Source organism: Hordeum vulgare, chromosome 4H (assembly GCF_904849725.1).
Source record: "Hordeum vulgare subsp. vulgare chromosome 4H, MorexV3_pseudomolecules_assembly, whole genome shotgun sequence".
Lineage (NCBI taxonomy): Eukaryota > Viridiplantae > Streptophyta > Magnoliopsida > Poales > Poaceae > Hordeum > Hordeum vulgare.
In genome coordinates, this window is record NC_058521.1 from 450,640,054 (window position 1) to 450,657,071 (window position 17,018).

Genomic DNA, 17,018 nt, shown 5'->3' on the forward strand with positions numbered 1-17,018 from the left:
AGTGGAGCGGAGAGAGGCTTTTGGCACTCAAGCCAAAGTGCAGCCCTCCTCCCCTCCACAACTTCGACACACTGTAATTAGATACGTACCACACGATGAAGCCTTGCGGAGTAAATTCCACCACCATCACCGTCACGCCATCGTGCTGCTGGAGAATTCAGATACCTCTTCGCCCCTCTTGCTGGATCAAGAAGGCAGAGATCTTCACCAAGTTGTACGTGTGCAGAACCTGGAGGTGCCGTCCATTCGGTACTAGATCGGGACAAAGTTCGTGGGACAGATTGTGATCAGATCGCAAAGACGTTCGACTACATCAACCGTGTTTCTTAACGCTTCCCGCATAGCAATCTACAAGCTTATGTGGATCCTATCTCCCCTGTCGTAGATGATCATCACCCTGATAGGTCTTCGTGTGCGTAGGAATTTTTTTGTTTGCCATGCGACGTTCCCCAACAGTGGCATCATGAGCTAGGTTCATGCGTAGATGATATCTCGAGTAGAACACAGAAGAATTTGTGGGCGTTGATGTTCAATTTGCTCCCTCCTTAGTCTTTTCTTGATTCGGCGGTATTGTTGGATCGAAGAGGATCGGACCAACATTACTCGTACGCTTACGAGAGACCGGTTCCATCGACTAACATGCAACTTGTTCCATACATATGACTGGCGGGTGTCTGTTTCTTCAACTTTAGTTGAATCGGATTTGACCGAGGCGGTCCTTGGAGAAGGTTAAATATCAATTTGCATATAACCGTTGTGGCTTTGCGTAAGTAAGATGCGATCATACTAGATACCCATAGCAGCCACGTAAAATTTGCAACAACAAATTAGAGGACGTGTAACTTGTTTTTGCAGGGTATGCATGTGATGTGATATGGCCAAAGCCATGATATGAAATATTGGATGTATGATATGATCATGTTGTAGTAGTTAAATATTGACTTGCACGTCGATACTACGGCATTCGATAGGAGCCATATGGTTTTCTTTAATTATTTTTGCACTTGGTGATGCTTTCCTTTATCGCTAGTAGTAGCTTTAGTAGTAACAACATAGTTAGCACGACAACCTCGATGGCTGCACAATGATGGAGATCATGGTGTGGCGCCGATGACGATAGAGATCATGTCGGTGCTTTGGTGATGGAGATCAAGAAGCACAAGTTCATGTCCATATCATGTCACTTATGATTTGTAGGTGATGTTAATCCTTTTATGCACCTTATTTTTCTTAGGATGAGAGTAGCATTATAAGGTGATCCCTCACTAAAATTTCAAGATAAAATTGTGTTCTCCCGGACTGTGCACCGTTATGCTAGTTCATCATTTCGAGACACCACGTGATGATCGGGTGTGATAGATTCAACGTTCACATACAATGGGTGCAAAACAGTTGCACACGCCGAACACTTGGGTTAAACTTGACGAGCCTAGCATGTACAGACATGGCCTCGGAACACAAGAGATCGAAAGGTCGAGCATGAATCATATAGTTGATATGATCAACATGGAGATGTTCACCATTGTAACTAATCTCAGCTCACGTGATGATCAGACTTGCGTTAGTGGATTTGGATCATGCGTCACTAGAATAACTAGAGAGGTGTCTCTTTGAGTGGGAGTTTATTAGTAATATGATTATCTAAATTCAATTGTCTTGAACGTAGTCTAAGTAATCTTTGCAAAATTTTATGTTGTAGATCAATGGCTCGCGCAGTAGCAACCCTGAATTTTAATGCGTTCCTAGAGAAAGCTAAGTTGCAAGATGAATGAAGAAACTTTGTTGACTGAGCCCGTAATCTGAGGCTTATCCTTCAGGATGCCCAAAATTCATATGTCCTTCATGAACCGCTAGTTGATGAACCACCCCAACCTGCGTTGCCTGAAGTTATGAGCGTCTGGCAGACACGCAATTATGACCACTCGTTAGTTCAGTGTGCAGTTTTGTATGGCTTAGAATCGGGACTTCAAAGACGTTTTGAATGTGATGGAGCATATGATATGTTCCAGGAGTTGAAGTTTATCTTTGAGAAGAATGCCCGGATCGAGAGGTATGAGACCTCTGATAAGTTCTATGCATGCAAACTGGAGGAGGACGGGTCTGTCAGTGAACATGTGCTCAGAATGTCTAGGTACTCTAACTCTCTGGCTGAGCTAAGAATTGCTCTCCCGCCATATGGCTATCACTGATAGAGTTCTTCAGTCACTGCCGCCAAGCTACAAAGGCTTTGTGTTGAACTATAACATGCAAGGGATGAATAGGTCACTCGACGAGCTGTTTGCAATGCTAAAGGTTGCAGAATCCGAAATCCAGAAGGAGCATCAAGTGTTGATGGTCAATAAGACCACTAGTTTCAAGAAAACGGCAAGGGGAAGAAGGGTCACTCCAAGAAGAGTGGCAAAGATATTGCCCCTCCGACGAAGAAATCCAAGGCTGGACCCAAGCCGGAAACTGAGTTCTACCATTGCAAGGGGACTGGTCACTGGAAGCGGAACTGCCCCAAGTATTTGGTCGATAAGAAGGCGGCCAACGCCAAACAAGGTATGTTTTATATACATGTTATTTATTTGTACCTCACCATCTCTCGTAGTAGTGCCTGGGTATTTGATAACCGTTCTGTTGCTCAAACTTGCAACTCGAAACAGGAACTGCGAAAATAAACGAAGGCTGGCGAAGGATGAAGTGATGATGCGCGTGGGAAATGGTTCCAAGGTTGATGTGATCGCCATCGACACGATCTCACTTCTGTTACCATCGGGATTAGTGTTGAACTTAAATAATTGTTATTTAGTGCGTGCGTTTAGCATGAACATTATATATGGATCTTTTTTATTGCGAGACCATTACTCATTTAAGTCAGAGAATAATGGTTGTTCTATTTATATGAGTAATATCTTTTATGGTCATGCACCCAATGTGAGGGGTTTGTTCCTATTGAATCTCGATAGTGATGACACTCATATCCATAACATTGACAGCAAAAGATGTAGAGTTAATAATGATAGCGCCACTTTCTTGTGGCACTGCCGCTTAGGTCATATTGATGTAAAACGCATGAAGAAACTCCATGCTGATGGACTTTTGGAGTCACTTGATTTTGAATCACTTGACGCATGCGAACCATGTCTCATGGGCAACATGACTAGGACCCCGTTCTCCGGAACAATGAAGCGTGCGAGTGACTTGTTGGAGATCATACATACTGATGTGTGCGGACCAATGAGCATAGAGGCGCGCAGTGGATATCGTTGTTTCCTCACCTTCACTGATGATTTGAGTAGGTATGGTCATATCTACTTCATGCAGCACAGGTCTGAAACATTTGAAAAGTTCAAGAAATTTCATCGTAACAAGAAGATCAAGTTCCTACGATCTGATGGAGGAGGTGAGTATCTGAGTTACGAGTTTGGTGCTCACTTAAGACAATGTGGAATTGTTTCACAGTTGACACCGCCTGAAACACCACAACGCAATGGTGTGTCCGAACGTTGTAATCGTCCTTTATTACATATGGTGCGTTCTATGATGTATCTTACCGATTTGCCGTTATCATTTTGGGGCTATGCATTGGAGACAGGTGCATTCACTTTAAATAGGGCACCATCAAAATCCGTTGAGACGATACCATATGAGCTGTGGTATGGCAAGAAGCCAAAATTGCCATTTCTCAAAGTTTGGGGATGTGATGCTTATGACAAAAATCTTCAGCCTGAAAAGCTGGAACCCAAAGCGGAAAAGTGTGTCTTCATAGGTCACCCAAAAGAGACGGTTGGGTATACCTTCTATATCCAATCCAAGGGCAAAGTGTTTGTCGCTAAGAATGGAGCTTTTCTTGAGAAAGAGTTTCTCTCGACAGAATTGAGTGGGAGTAAGATAGAACTTGATGAGGTTGTAAAACCTCTGCTTCAACAAGATGGTGGCGAGGGCAGAGAGAAAGTTCTGTCGAGGCAACACTAGTTGAAGAGGAAGCTAGTGATGGTGATCACGAAGCTTCAGATCAAGTTGCTATCGAACCTCGCAGGTTGACAAGGGCACGCACTGCTCCTGAGTGGTACGAGAATCATGTCTTGTCAATCATGTTGTTAGACAACAATGAGCCTGCGAATTATGGAGAAGCAATGGTGGACCTAGATTCCAACAGATGGTTAGAAGCCATGAAATCCGAGATAGGATCTATGTATGAAAACAAAGTATGGACTTTGGAAGTATTACCTGAATTCCGAAAGGCTATTCAGAACAAATGGATCTTTAAGAAGAAGACATACACGGATAGTAATATGACCGTTTATAAAGCTCAACTTGTGGCAAAGTCTTTTTCACAAGTTCAAGGAGTTGACTATGATGAGAACGTTGGTTAAGTCCGCCCGTATCTTGTTTGCAATAGCTGCGTTTTTCAATTATGAAATCTGGTAGATGGGTGTCAAAACGGCGTTCCTTAATGGGTTTCTTAAGGAAGAGTTGTATATGATGCAACCCTAAGGTTTTGTCAATCCAGAGAATGCTAACAAAGTATGCAAGCTCCATCGATCCATTTATGGACTGGTGAAAGCATCTCGGACTTGGAATCAACGTTTTGATGAGGTGATCAAAGCATTCGGGTTTATACAAGTTTTTGAAGAAGCTTGTATTTACAAGAAAGTGGGTGAGATCTCTTTAGAGTTTCTAATATTATATGTGGATGACATATTGCTGACTGGAAACAATATATAATTTTTGGGGAGCACGAAGGATTACTTGAATTAAAGTTTTTTCAATGAAGGACCTGGGAGAAGCTGCTTACATATTAGGCATAAAGATCTATAGAGATAGATCAAGGTGCTTAATAGGACTTTCACAAAGCACATACCTTGACAAAGTTTTGAAGAAGTTCAAAATGGAACAATCCAAGAAGGGGTTCTTGCCTGTGTTACAAGGTATAAAGTTCATCAAGACTCAATGCCGAGTAACTGCAGAAGATAGAAAAAAGATGAGTGTCATCCCCTATGCTTCAGCCATAGTGTCTATCATGTATGCAATGTTGTGCACAAGACTGGATGTCAGCCTTGCCATAAGTATGGCAGACAGGATTCAAAGTGATCCAGGAGTGGAGCACTGGGCAGCGGCCAAGAATATTCTGAAGTACTTGAAAAGGACTAAGGAAATGTTTCTCGTTTATGGGGGTGACGAAGAGCTCATCTTAAAGGGTTACGTCGATGCAAGCTTCGACACTGATCCGGATGACTCTAAGTCACAAACCGGATACGTGTTTATTCTTAATGCGGACGCGGTAATCTGGTGCAGTTCCAAGCAGAGCATCATAGCTGATTCTACATGTGAAGCGGAGTACATAGCTGCCTCAGAGTTGGCTAAGTAGGGTGTCTGGATGAAGCACTTCATGACAGATCTTGGAGTTGTGCCGAGTGCACCGAACCCCGAGTGCACTAGTCCCACTACTCTAGCCAAGGAACCAAGGTTTCACAAGAGCACCAGACATATAAAACGATGCTTCAATGCCATCCACAATTACAGTAAGGAGGAAGACATAAATATTTTCAAAGTGCACATGAATCTGAATGTGGCAGACGCGCTAACTAAGCCTCTTCCACGAGATAAACATGACCAACACCAGAACTGTATGGGTGTTAAATTTTTTACATTGTAAATCACATAGAGATGTGATACTAGATTATTGACTCTAGTGCAAGTGGGAGACTGTTGGAAATATGCCCTAGAGGGAATACTGAAATAGTTATTATTACATTTCCTGTTTCAAGGTAATCGTCTATTATCCGTCCTACAGTTGTATTGAATGGAAACATAAATACATGTTTGGATACGTAGACAAAATACTATCCCTAGTAAGCCTCTACATGACTGGCTCGTTCATCAAAGATGGTTAAGGTTTCCTAGCCATAGAAAAGTGTTCCCACTTGATAACGGGATCACATCATTAGGAGAATGATGTGATGGACAAGACCCAAACTATAAACTTAGCATGTGATCGTGTTATTTTGTTGCTATTGTTTTCCGCATGTCAAGTATACATTCCTATGACCATGTGATCATGTAACTCACTGACACCGGCGGAATACCTTGTGTGTATCAAACGTTGCAATGTTACTGGGTGACTATAAAGGTGCTCTACGCGTATCTCCGAAGGTGTCCGTTGAGTTGGCATGGATCAAGACTGGCATTTTTCACTCCGTGTGATGGAGAGGTATCTCGGGGGGCCACTCGGTAATACAACATCACAAACAAGATTTGCAAGCAATGTCACTAAAGAGTTAGACACATGATCTTGTATTACATAACAAGTAAAGAAACTTGACGGTAATGAGATTGAAATAGGTATGGAGGTACCGACGATCAAATCTCGGGCAAGTAACATACCGAAGGACAAAGGGAATGATATACGGGATTGTGTGAATCCTTCACATAGTGGTTCAACTGATAAGATATTCGTAGAATATGTAGGATCCAATATGGAATCCCAGGTCCCGCTATTGGATATTGACCAGAGAGTGTCTCGGTCATGTCTACATAGTTCTCGAACCCGCAGGGTCTGCACACTTAAGATTCGGTGATGTTTTCGATATTGTTGAATTATTGATGTTGGTTGATACGTCTCAAACGTATCTATAATTTTTGATGGTTTGACGCTGTTATCTTGCCTTCTTTGTATGTTTTATGTAGCTTTTTATATCTTTTTTGGGACTAACTTATTGATTCAGTGCCAAGTGCCAGTTCCTGTTTTTCCGTGTTTTTGACTCTTTTCAGATCTGATTTTGGAACGGAGTCCAAATGGACGAAAAACCCCGAAGTGCTTTTTCCCGAACGGAAGAAGTCCAGGGGGCTTTTGGGCCAAGCTAGGTGGGCTCGAGGGAACCACAAGCCCCCACTCCGCCACCAGGGGGAGGCGGCGGTGGCTAGGCTTGTGGCCTCCCTGGCCGCCCCCTGACCTAGGTCTTGCACCTATATATTCCCAAATATTCAGCAAAAAATTAGGGGAGCCTTGAAAATACTTTTCCGCTGCCGCAAGCTTCCGTTTCCGCGAGATCTCATCCGGAGACCCTTCCCGGCGCCCTGCTGGAGGGGACTTTGGAGGTGGAGGGCTTCTTCATCATCATCATCGCCCCTCCAATGACTCGTGAGTAGTTCACTTCAGACCTACGGGTCCGTAGTTAGTAGCTAGATGGCTTCTTCTCTCTCTTGGATCTTCAATACAAAGTTCTCCATGATCTTCATGGAGATCTATCCGATGTAATCTTCTTTGGCGGTGTGTTTGTCGAGATCCGATGAATTGTGGACTTGTGATCAGATTATCTATGATATATATTTGAGTCTTTGTTGATTTCTTATATGCATGATTTGATATCCTTGTAAGTCTCTCCGAGTCTTGGGTTTTGTTTGGCCAACTAGATCTATGATTCTTGCAATGGGATAAGTGCTTGGTTTTGGGTTCTGCCACGTGGTGACCTTTCCCAGTGACAGTAGGGGCAGCAAGGGACACATCAAGCAGTTGCCATCAAGGGTAAAAAGATGGGGGGGTTATCATTGGTTTGAGATTATCCCTCTACATCATGTCATCTTGCTTAAGGCGTTACTCTGTTCTTATGGACTTAATACACTAGATGCATGCTGGATAGCAGTCGACGTGTGGAGTAATAGTAGTAGATGCAGAAAGTATCGGTCTACTTGTTTTGGACGTGATGCCTATAGCAATAATATTTGCATAGATATCGTCACGATTCTGCACAGTTCTATCAATTGATCGACAGTAATTTGTTCACCCACCATCTGCTTGCTTTTATTAGAGAAGCCACTAGTAAACACTACGGCTCCCGGGTCTATTCACATCCATCGTTTACAACTCCGCTTTTACTTTGCTTTGTTACTTTGTTGCTTTCAGTTCTCACTTGGCAAACAATCTATAAGGGATTGACAACCCCTTCATAGCGTTGGGTGCAAGCTTTTGTGTTTGTGCAGGATATTGAGATACTCTTCCGCCGGATTGATACCTTAGTTCTCAAACTGAGGGAAATACTTACCGTCGTTGTGCTACATCACCCTTTCCGCTTCGAGGGAACACCAATGCAAGGCTCCAAGGCCACGGGGGAAATCCTTTGCATACTTGCCTAGGAAGTCCCTTAAGGCGTAGCCGCAACTAAAGGATTCCTGGTGCCGTCGACACAACTATTTCTGGGGCTGTTGCAAGGGATACACAGCAGCCATAAGAAGTATTTCTGGCGCCGTTGCCGGGGAGGAGGATCTCTTGCTGAGGAGACCAAGACAAGAGTAATCTCCCGTCAACACGCCCATTTCTGGCGCTGTTGTCGGGGAGGAGAAATCAAGATCTATCCAAGTAGGTCTCACAAACTCTTCTCTTGCATTTACTTTTGTTGCCAGTTGCCTCTCGTTTTCCTCTCCCCCACTTCACATTTGCCATTTTCATTCACCTTTCTCCTTCGCCGTTTTCTCTTGCCCTTGTCGTTTTCCTTTGCCAGTTTCTTGCTTGCTTGTGTGCTTGTTTGTTTGTTGAAGACATCATGTTTGAAAACACCAAACTTTGCGACTTCTCGAGCACTAATAATAATGATTTTATTAGTACTCCGATTGCTCCCGCCACTAGTGCGGAATCGTATGACATCAACGCAGCTTTGCTGAATCTTGTTATGAAAGAGAAATTCTCTGGCCTTCCTAGTGAAGATGCCGTATCCCATCTCAATACCTTCATTGAGCTTTGTGATATGGAAAATAAAAGAGATGTGGATAATGACGTGATTAAGTTGAAACTTTTTCCTTTCTCGTTGCGAGATCGCGCAAAAACTTGGTTTTCTTCTTTGCCTAAAAATAGTATCGGTTCTTGGGATAGGTGCAAAGATGCTTACATATCCAAGTATTTTCTGCCCGCTAAGATCATCTCCTTACGTAACGATATCATGAATTTCAAGCAACTTGATCATGAACACGTTGCACAATCTTGGGAGAGGATGAAGCTTATGATTAGAAATTGTCCCGCTCATGGCTTGAGTTTGTGGATGATTATACAAATCTTTTACGCTGGCTTGAATTTCTCTTCTCGCAATATCTTGGACTCCGCCTCAGGTGGAACGTTCATGGAAATCACGTTAGGAGACACTACAAAACTCCTAGACAATATCATGACCAACTACTCTCAGTGGCATACTGAAAGGTCGCCTGCTAGCAAAAAGGTGCACGCTATAGAAGAGATTACTCGCTTAGTGCTAAGATGGACGAGTTGATGAATTTGGTTGCTAGTAGAAACGCTACCGTAGATCCTAATGACATGCCACTATCTTCTTTGATTGAGAGTAGCAACGCTAGTTTGGACGTGAATTTTGTTGGTAGGAACAATTTTGGCAACACCAATGCTTTTAGAGGAAACCATGTTCCTAGGCCTTTTCCTAGTAACTCCTCTAACAATTATGGCAATTCCTATGGCAACACTTATGGAAGTCATAACAAATTACCCTCTGATGTAGAGAGTAATATCAAGGAGTTCATCAACTCTCAAAAGATTTTCAATGCGTCCATAGAGGAAAAACTACTCAAAATAGACGATTTGGCTAAGAGCATTGATAGGATGTCTTGTGATATTGATGCTTTGAAAGTTAGATGCGCTCCTCCCAAGATCAACTTGGATGAAACTTTGAAAGCTATGCATATCTCCATGAATGAGAGCAAAGAAAGAACCGCCCAAATTCGCGCTAGACATGAATGGTTTAAAAGGGTGCGTTCTAGTGACGCAAATCGCGAAGATCTTAAAGTGCTTGGTGTGTCTCCTCTTGAATCTTTGTTTTCTCGTGTCAAACCTATTTATGGAGGGGCTGGATATGAATCCACTTTGGTTGAAAAACGCCCCAATGATTCGGAGTCCACCTATCTTGATGATAAAGGTGTGGAGAGTGGAGTAGAAGAAGTCAAAAATTTGGGTAGTAATGAAACTCCCACCTTGGATTTCAAGGAATTCAATTATGATAATTGCTCTTTGCTCGAATGCATTTCTTTGATGCAATCCATTGCAAACTCTCCACATGCTTATAGCCAAAGCAAAGCCTTTACCGCGCATATCGTAGACTATGATGAAATCTCTTGAAGAGAAGCTCGAACTAGAAGTCTCGATACCTAGAAAACTTCATGATGAGTGGGAACCTACTATCAGAATCAAGATAAAAAACTATGAGTACAATGCTTTGTGTGATTTGGGTGCTAGTGTTTCCGCGATTCCAAAGTCTTTATGTGATATTCTTGGTTTTCATGAGATTGAAGAGTGTTCTCTTAATTTGCATCTTGCAGATTCTACCGTCAAGAAGCCCATGGGGAGGATAGATGATGTTCTTATTGTTGCAAATAAGAACTATGTACCCGTGGATTTCATTGTACTTGACATGGATTGCAATCCTTCATGTCCCATTATTCTTGGTAGACCTTTCCTAAGGACTATTGGTGCTATCATCGATATGAAGGAAGGGAATATTAGATTTCAATTTCCCTTAAAAAGGGCATGGAGCACTTTCCTAGAAAGAAAATAAGATTGCCTTATGAATCTATGATGAGGGCTACTTATGGTTTGAGCACCAAAGATGACTATACGTGATTCCATCACTTTGGCCTAGCTAAGAGCGTTAAACAAAAGCGCTTGTTGGGAGGCAACCCAATGAATCTATCCTTTTTCTTTCTGTTTTCTGTTTTCCACACTTTCATAATTCTGTTATGATTGTGTTTTTTGTGTTTCTTTTTGCGTTTGTGCCAAGCAAAACCGTTATGATTAGTCTTGGGGATGATCGTTTGGTCATGCTGGAAAAGACAGAAACTTTCTGCTCACGAAAAGAATTTTCATGTTTTTTCTGTAAGAGCTTTTGAGTTGATTCTTTTTTTCTTCTGATTACTACACAAATTCTTCAGACGGTCGTAATTTTTTAGAATTTTTTAAGTACCATAGGTATACGAAACATACAGATTTATACAGGCTGGTCTACTGTTAATAGATTCTGTTTTTTGTTGTGTTGGTTGCTTATTTTGATGAAACTACGGATAGTATCGGGGGTATTAGCCATGGAAGATTGAAAGTACAGTAACCCAACATCATCACAAGTAGAATTTAAAGTTTTCTACAGTACCTAAGGAAGTGGTGGTTTGCTTTCTTGTACTAATGTTATCACGAGTTTCTGTTTAAGTTTCGTGTTGTGAAGTTTTCAAGTTTTGGGTGAAGTTCTTATGGACAAAAAGATAAAGAGTGGCAAGAGCTCAAGCTTGGGGATTCCCAAGGCACCCCAAGAGATTCAAGGATGTCATAAAATCCTAAGCTTGGGGATGCCCCAGGAAGGCATCCCCTCTCTCGTCTTCAATCCATCGGTAACGTTACTTGGGGCTATATTTTTATTCACCACATGTTATGTGTTTTTGCTTGGAGCGTCTTGTATCATAGGACTCTTTTATTTTTGTTGTGTCACAATCATCCTTGCTGCACACCTAGAAAGAGAGACATGAACACACCGTGATTTTGTCGAGCTTCACTTATATCTTTTGGTAGACAATTCAGCTCACATGTGCTTCACTTATATCTTTTGAGCTAGATACTTTTGCTCTATGTGCTTCACTTATATCTTTTAGAGCACAGCGGTGCGTGGCTTGGTAGTTGATCTATGCTTTGAAAGTAGTCTCAAAAGGGGTAGTTATCCAAAGGGATACAAAAACATCCACCTTCATGTGCATCGAATAGTTAGAGAAGTTTGATTCATCTCAATTAGTTTTGAGTTGTGGTTATGGTAATATTGAAGTCATGCTAGTAAGGTGTTGTGGATCTAGAAATACTTGTGTTGAAGTTAGTGATTCCCGTAGCATGCACGTATGGTGAACCGCTATGTGATGAAATCTGAGCATGATTAGTCTATTGATTGTCATCCTTTGCGTGGCGGTCGGGATCGCGCGATGGTTTATACCTACCAACCCTTCCCCTAGGAGTATGCGTTGAATGCTTTGTTTCGATTACTAATAAAACTTTTGCAACAAGTATATGAGTTCTTCATGACTAATGTTGAGTCCATGGTTTATATGCACTTTCGCCTTCCACCATCACTATCTTCTTAGTGTCGTGCAACTTTCACCGGTGCACAAAACCCACCATTAGCCTCCCTCAAAACAACCACCATACCTACCTATTATGGCTTTTTCAAAGTCATTCCGACATATATTTCCATGAAACTACCACCATGATATGTGCCACCACGTTTACATTGCCATTGCATGATCGTAAGATAGCTAGCATGATGTTTCCATTGATGTCTATGCCATGCTAGATCATTGCCACGGTATACTACCAAAGGCATTCCATATAGAGTCATAATTGCTCTAAGTTTTGAGTTGAAAGTGTGATCATCATCATTATTGGAGCATTGTCCCATGTGAGGAAATAAAAGAGGCCAAAGAAGCCCATAAAAAAGAGGCCAAAGAGCCCACCAAAAAAATGAGAGAAAAAGAGAGAAGGGACAATGCTACCACTTTTTCCACACTTGTGCATTTTGAGGACCATGATCTTCATGATTGAGAGTCTCTCGTTTTGTCACCACCATATAGCTAGTGGTAAATTCTCATTATATAACTTGGCTTGTATATTCCAATGATAGGCTTCCTCAAAATTGCCTTAGGTCTTCGTGAGCAAGCAAGTTGGATGCACACCCACTAGTTTTCTTTAAGAGCTTTCACATACTTGTAGCTCTAGTGCATCATTTGTATGGCAATCCCTACTCATTCACATTGGTATCTATTGATGAGCTTCTCCACAGCTCATTGATATGCCTAGTTAATGTGACTATCTTCTCGTTATTGTTTTGCAACCTCCACCACATTCCACACCATCTATAGTGCTATAACCATGGCTCACGCTCATGTATTGCGTGAGAGTTGAAAATGTTTTACAAAGTAAAGGTGTGAAACAATTACTTGGCCAATACCGGGGTTGTGCATGATTTAAATTCGTTGTGCAATGATGATAGAGCATAGCCCGACTATATGCTTTTGTAGGGATAACTTTCTTTTGGCCTTGTTATTTTGAAAGTTCATGATTACTTTGCTAGTTTGCTTGAATTATTATTGTCTCCACGTCAATAGCAAACTATTTTTCTAGTTCAAACGGAAGAAGTCCAGGGGGCTTTTGGGCCAAGCCAGGTGGGCTCCAAGGAGCCCACAAGCCCCCACTCCGCCACCAGGGGAGGCGGCGGTGGGCAGGCTTTGTAGCCTCCCTGGCCGCCCCCCTGACCTAGGTCTTGCGCCTATATATTCCCAAATATTCCGCAAAAAATCACGGGAGCCTCGAAAATACTTTTCCGTCGCCGCAAGCTTCCGTTTCCGCGAGATCTCATCTGGAGACCCTTCCCGGAGCCCTGCCGGAGGGGACTTTGGAGGTGGAGGGCTTCTTCATCATCATGATCGCCCCTCCAATGACTCGTGAGTAGTTCACTTCAGACGTACGGGTTCGTAGTTAGTAGCTAGATGGCTTCTTCTCTCTCTTGGATCCTCAATACAAAGTTCTCCATGATCTTCATGGAGATCTATCCGATGTAATCTTCTTTGGCGGTGTGTTTGTCGAGATCCGATGAATTGTGGACTTGTGATCAGATTACCTATGATATATATTTGAGTCTTTGATGATTTCTTATATGCATGATTTGATATCCTTGTAAGTCTCTCTGAGTCTTGGGTTTTGTTGGGCCAAATAGATCTATGATTCTTGCAATGTGAGAAGTGCTTGGTTTTGGGTTCTGCCATGTGGTGACCTTTCCTAGTGACAGTAGGGGAAGCAAGGCACACATCAAGAAGTTTCCATCAAGGGTAAAAAGATGGGGTTTTTATCATTGGTTTGAGATTATCCCTCTAAATCATGTCATCTTGCTTAAGGCGTTACTCTGTTCTTATGGACTTAATACACTAGATGCATGCTGGATAGCGGTCGACGTGTGGAGTAATAGTAGTAGATGCAGAAAGTATCGGTCTACTTGTTTCGGACGTGATGCCTATATAAATAATCATTGCATAGATATCGTCACGACTCTACACAGTTCTATCAATTGCTCGACAGTAATTTGTTCACCCACCGTCTACTTGCTTTTATGAGAAAAGCCACTAGTAAACACTATGGCCCCCGGGTCTATTCACATCCATCATTTACAACTCCTCTTTTACTTTGCTTTGTTACTTTGTTGCTTTCAGTTCTCAGTTGGCAAACAATCTATAAGGGATTGACAACCCCTTCAAAGCGTTGGGTGCAAGCTTTTGTGTTTGTGCAGGATGTTGAGATACTCTTCCGCCGGATTGATACCTTGGTTCTCAAACTGAGGGAAATACTTACAGTCGTTGTGCTACATCACCCTTTCCGCTTCGAGGGAACACCAATGCAAGGCTCCAAGGCCACGGGGGAAATCCTTTGCATACTGGCCTAGGAAGTCCATTAAGGCGTAGCTGCAACTGAAGGATTCCTGGTGCCGCCAACACAACTATTTCTGGCGCCGTTGCAAGGGATACACAACAGACATCATTGGTGACCGAAGGTTGTTCGGATTCCCGGATGAGATCCCGAACGTCACAAGGGTTTCCAGAATGGTCCGGAGATGAAGATTGATATATAGGAAGTATCCATTTGGCTTCCGGAAAGTTTTCGGGCATTACCGGTAAAGTATCGGGAATGACGAATGGGTTCCGGAGTTCTACCGGGAGGGGCCACTCACCCGGGAGAAGACCAAAAGGGGCCCAAAGGTGGCGCACCAACCCCTAGTGGGATGTTGGTCATCCCAAGAGGGCCTAGGTCGGCTGAAGTGGAGAAAAAGGCAGGGAAAGGAGGCCAATCGGATTTGTGGAAGGGGGACTCCTCCTTCCAAGTGGAGTTGGAGGAGGACTCCTCCCTCCTCCCTCTTGCACCGGCCGAAACCCTAGGGTTTTCCTAGGGCACCGCCCCTCCCTCCCTCCTATATATAGTGGAGGGGAGAGAGGCTTTTGACACTCAAGCCAAAGTGCAGGCCTCCTTCCCTCCACAACTTCGACACCCCGTAGCTAGATATGTCCAGCACGGCAAATCCAGCATTGATGGCTCAACAAGCACATCCATCTGTGTAAATAAAATAACAGCCCATTCGTAACAATAGCTAAATGCATGAGGTTCGATGACACCTTTTGGTGCTAATGCATAAAATAAAAAAAATGTCTTTGGAGTGCTTACTTGTTGGCTACTCAAAGGTTGACCTTTTGATTATGCTCGGTACGAATCATGGTCATCCACATGTTCATTCTTTTTTGCTTGGACGATTACTTGTGTGCTTGGACGGTCCTTGTGGCACACAAGTTTCCATGACAACCTTTTAATAAGTTAAAATGAATCATTAGTACCAACTAAAAAAATTGGTTATACAAAGGTCAAGTCTAGAAATGTACCAGTCCTTGATGATGACCTCCTTTTCGTAAGCATCACTTCTTATTTTTGCCGAGGTTTCGTCCCATCATTCCAGCAATGGAGGGGGTCTAGAAGGATACATTAATCTGCCACTACACACATGTTCCCAGTACCAAAACTACACAATACATTACTTCATCACCATACAAATATGCAACACAACACTAATTATACGATGTTAAGTAGTGATGTAGCGCTAACCTGGAGCACAATTAGATTTCCTTGTAGACTTGATTGATCTAGATTTTGAAATTTGTGAATGGACTTGAACAAATGATTAAGTGTGAAAAATCCCCAGTTCAATTTTCGAAGGTTTGCAAGATCCTTAACAAGGTTGAGATATTTCAGTCGACATAATGTTGTGCTACTGGTGCAAATACAATACCAATTGTGTAAAGAATGAATCGCGTCAAAAGTTCGTCATCGGGGGCTTTGGAAGCTTGGATCGATTTTGCAAGGTCACAAATCAAAATTAGCCCCCTGTTGTCATAGGTGCTACACAATTTTGGGTCAGGCGTGCTTGCGAGATGTGTATCTATATCCCCCTTCAATCGAAATGCTACCCTGCGCAAGGGATTTGAGAATAGGTCAGTAAGATCCATTCTTAAATTTTCATATAAGATTTAGTGAGAAATTTACTATAGCCTCTGCCAAAATTGTTGTCTTAAAATTGTATAGATACAAATGTACGTAGTCACGTTTTAGTGTCAAGTCAATTCGCGTGTAGTCAAATCTTAGACACAAATTTTACGACGGAGCTATTACATTTTTTCTTGTTAGTTTTTGGTATTATTTACCGCAAAATAGTCATATTTCATGTACGTTAGTTAGTTGAGCAAATGGTTTTGTGTACGTTCATGTACATTCAAATCTTATAGGGTTATTTATGATATTTCTATTCTGAACTAGTAAACTACTATTCTACCTTTGTATTTGTGGCATTACTCCATATTTTTGTTGGACCAGCCCCTTGTATTACTATGTAGATTATATTTATTAACTATGGTAAATATGCTAGTCATGTTATCCCCTGCTACAGCAAATACAGTTTCACAAATAAATTCAGAATTCCCATGGGTTACAATGCGAATTTTCATGCAAGGTTCACTACCTCAGAGGGGTTTGAATTCCCATGTGACATTACCAACAAAAATGGGTTGACATTTACTTCTAGAAATTCTTGGAAGGAATTTATTAGAGTGCACATGCTTTGTGTGGGCCAGGGGATTACATTCAATTTGGTCAACTCTCATCTACAAACTAGCCTTGTCACAACTCGAAATCTGGCTATCATTCATCCAGGTATGCTAAATTCTTGTTCCTGCAAGATTTTGTACCATTACTGTTTCACATACCATAGGTTCTAAATGTAATTGTGTGTGGTATAATATTGTAGCATACTACCAATTGTCCAATGAGAAAAGATATATTATTGACTGTCGGGACCCTGATTCTAAGCCATACAACTCCAGCTTGTAACACATCATATCACTTTGTGGCCTCACGCGCGGTAATCACCACGGCTGCCACCTTACCTTGGCCGGGACCGTTTGCGCCTTTTGACTCACGTATATGA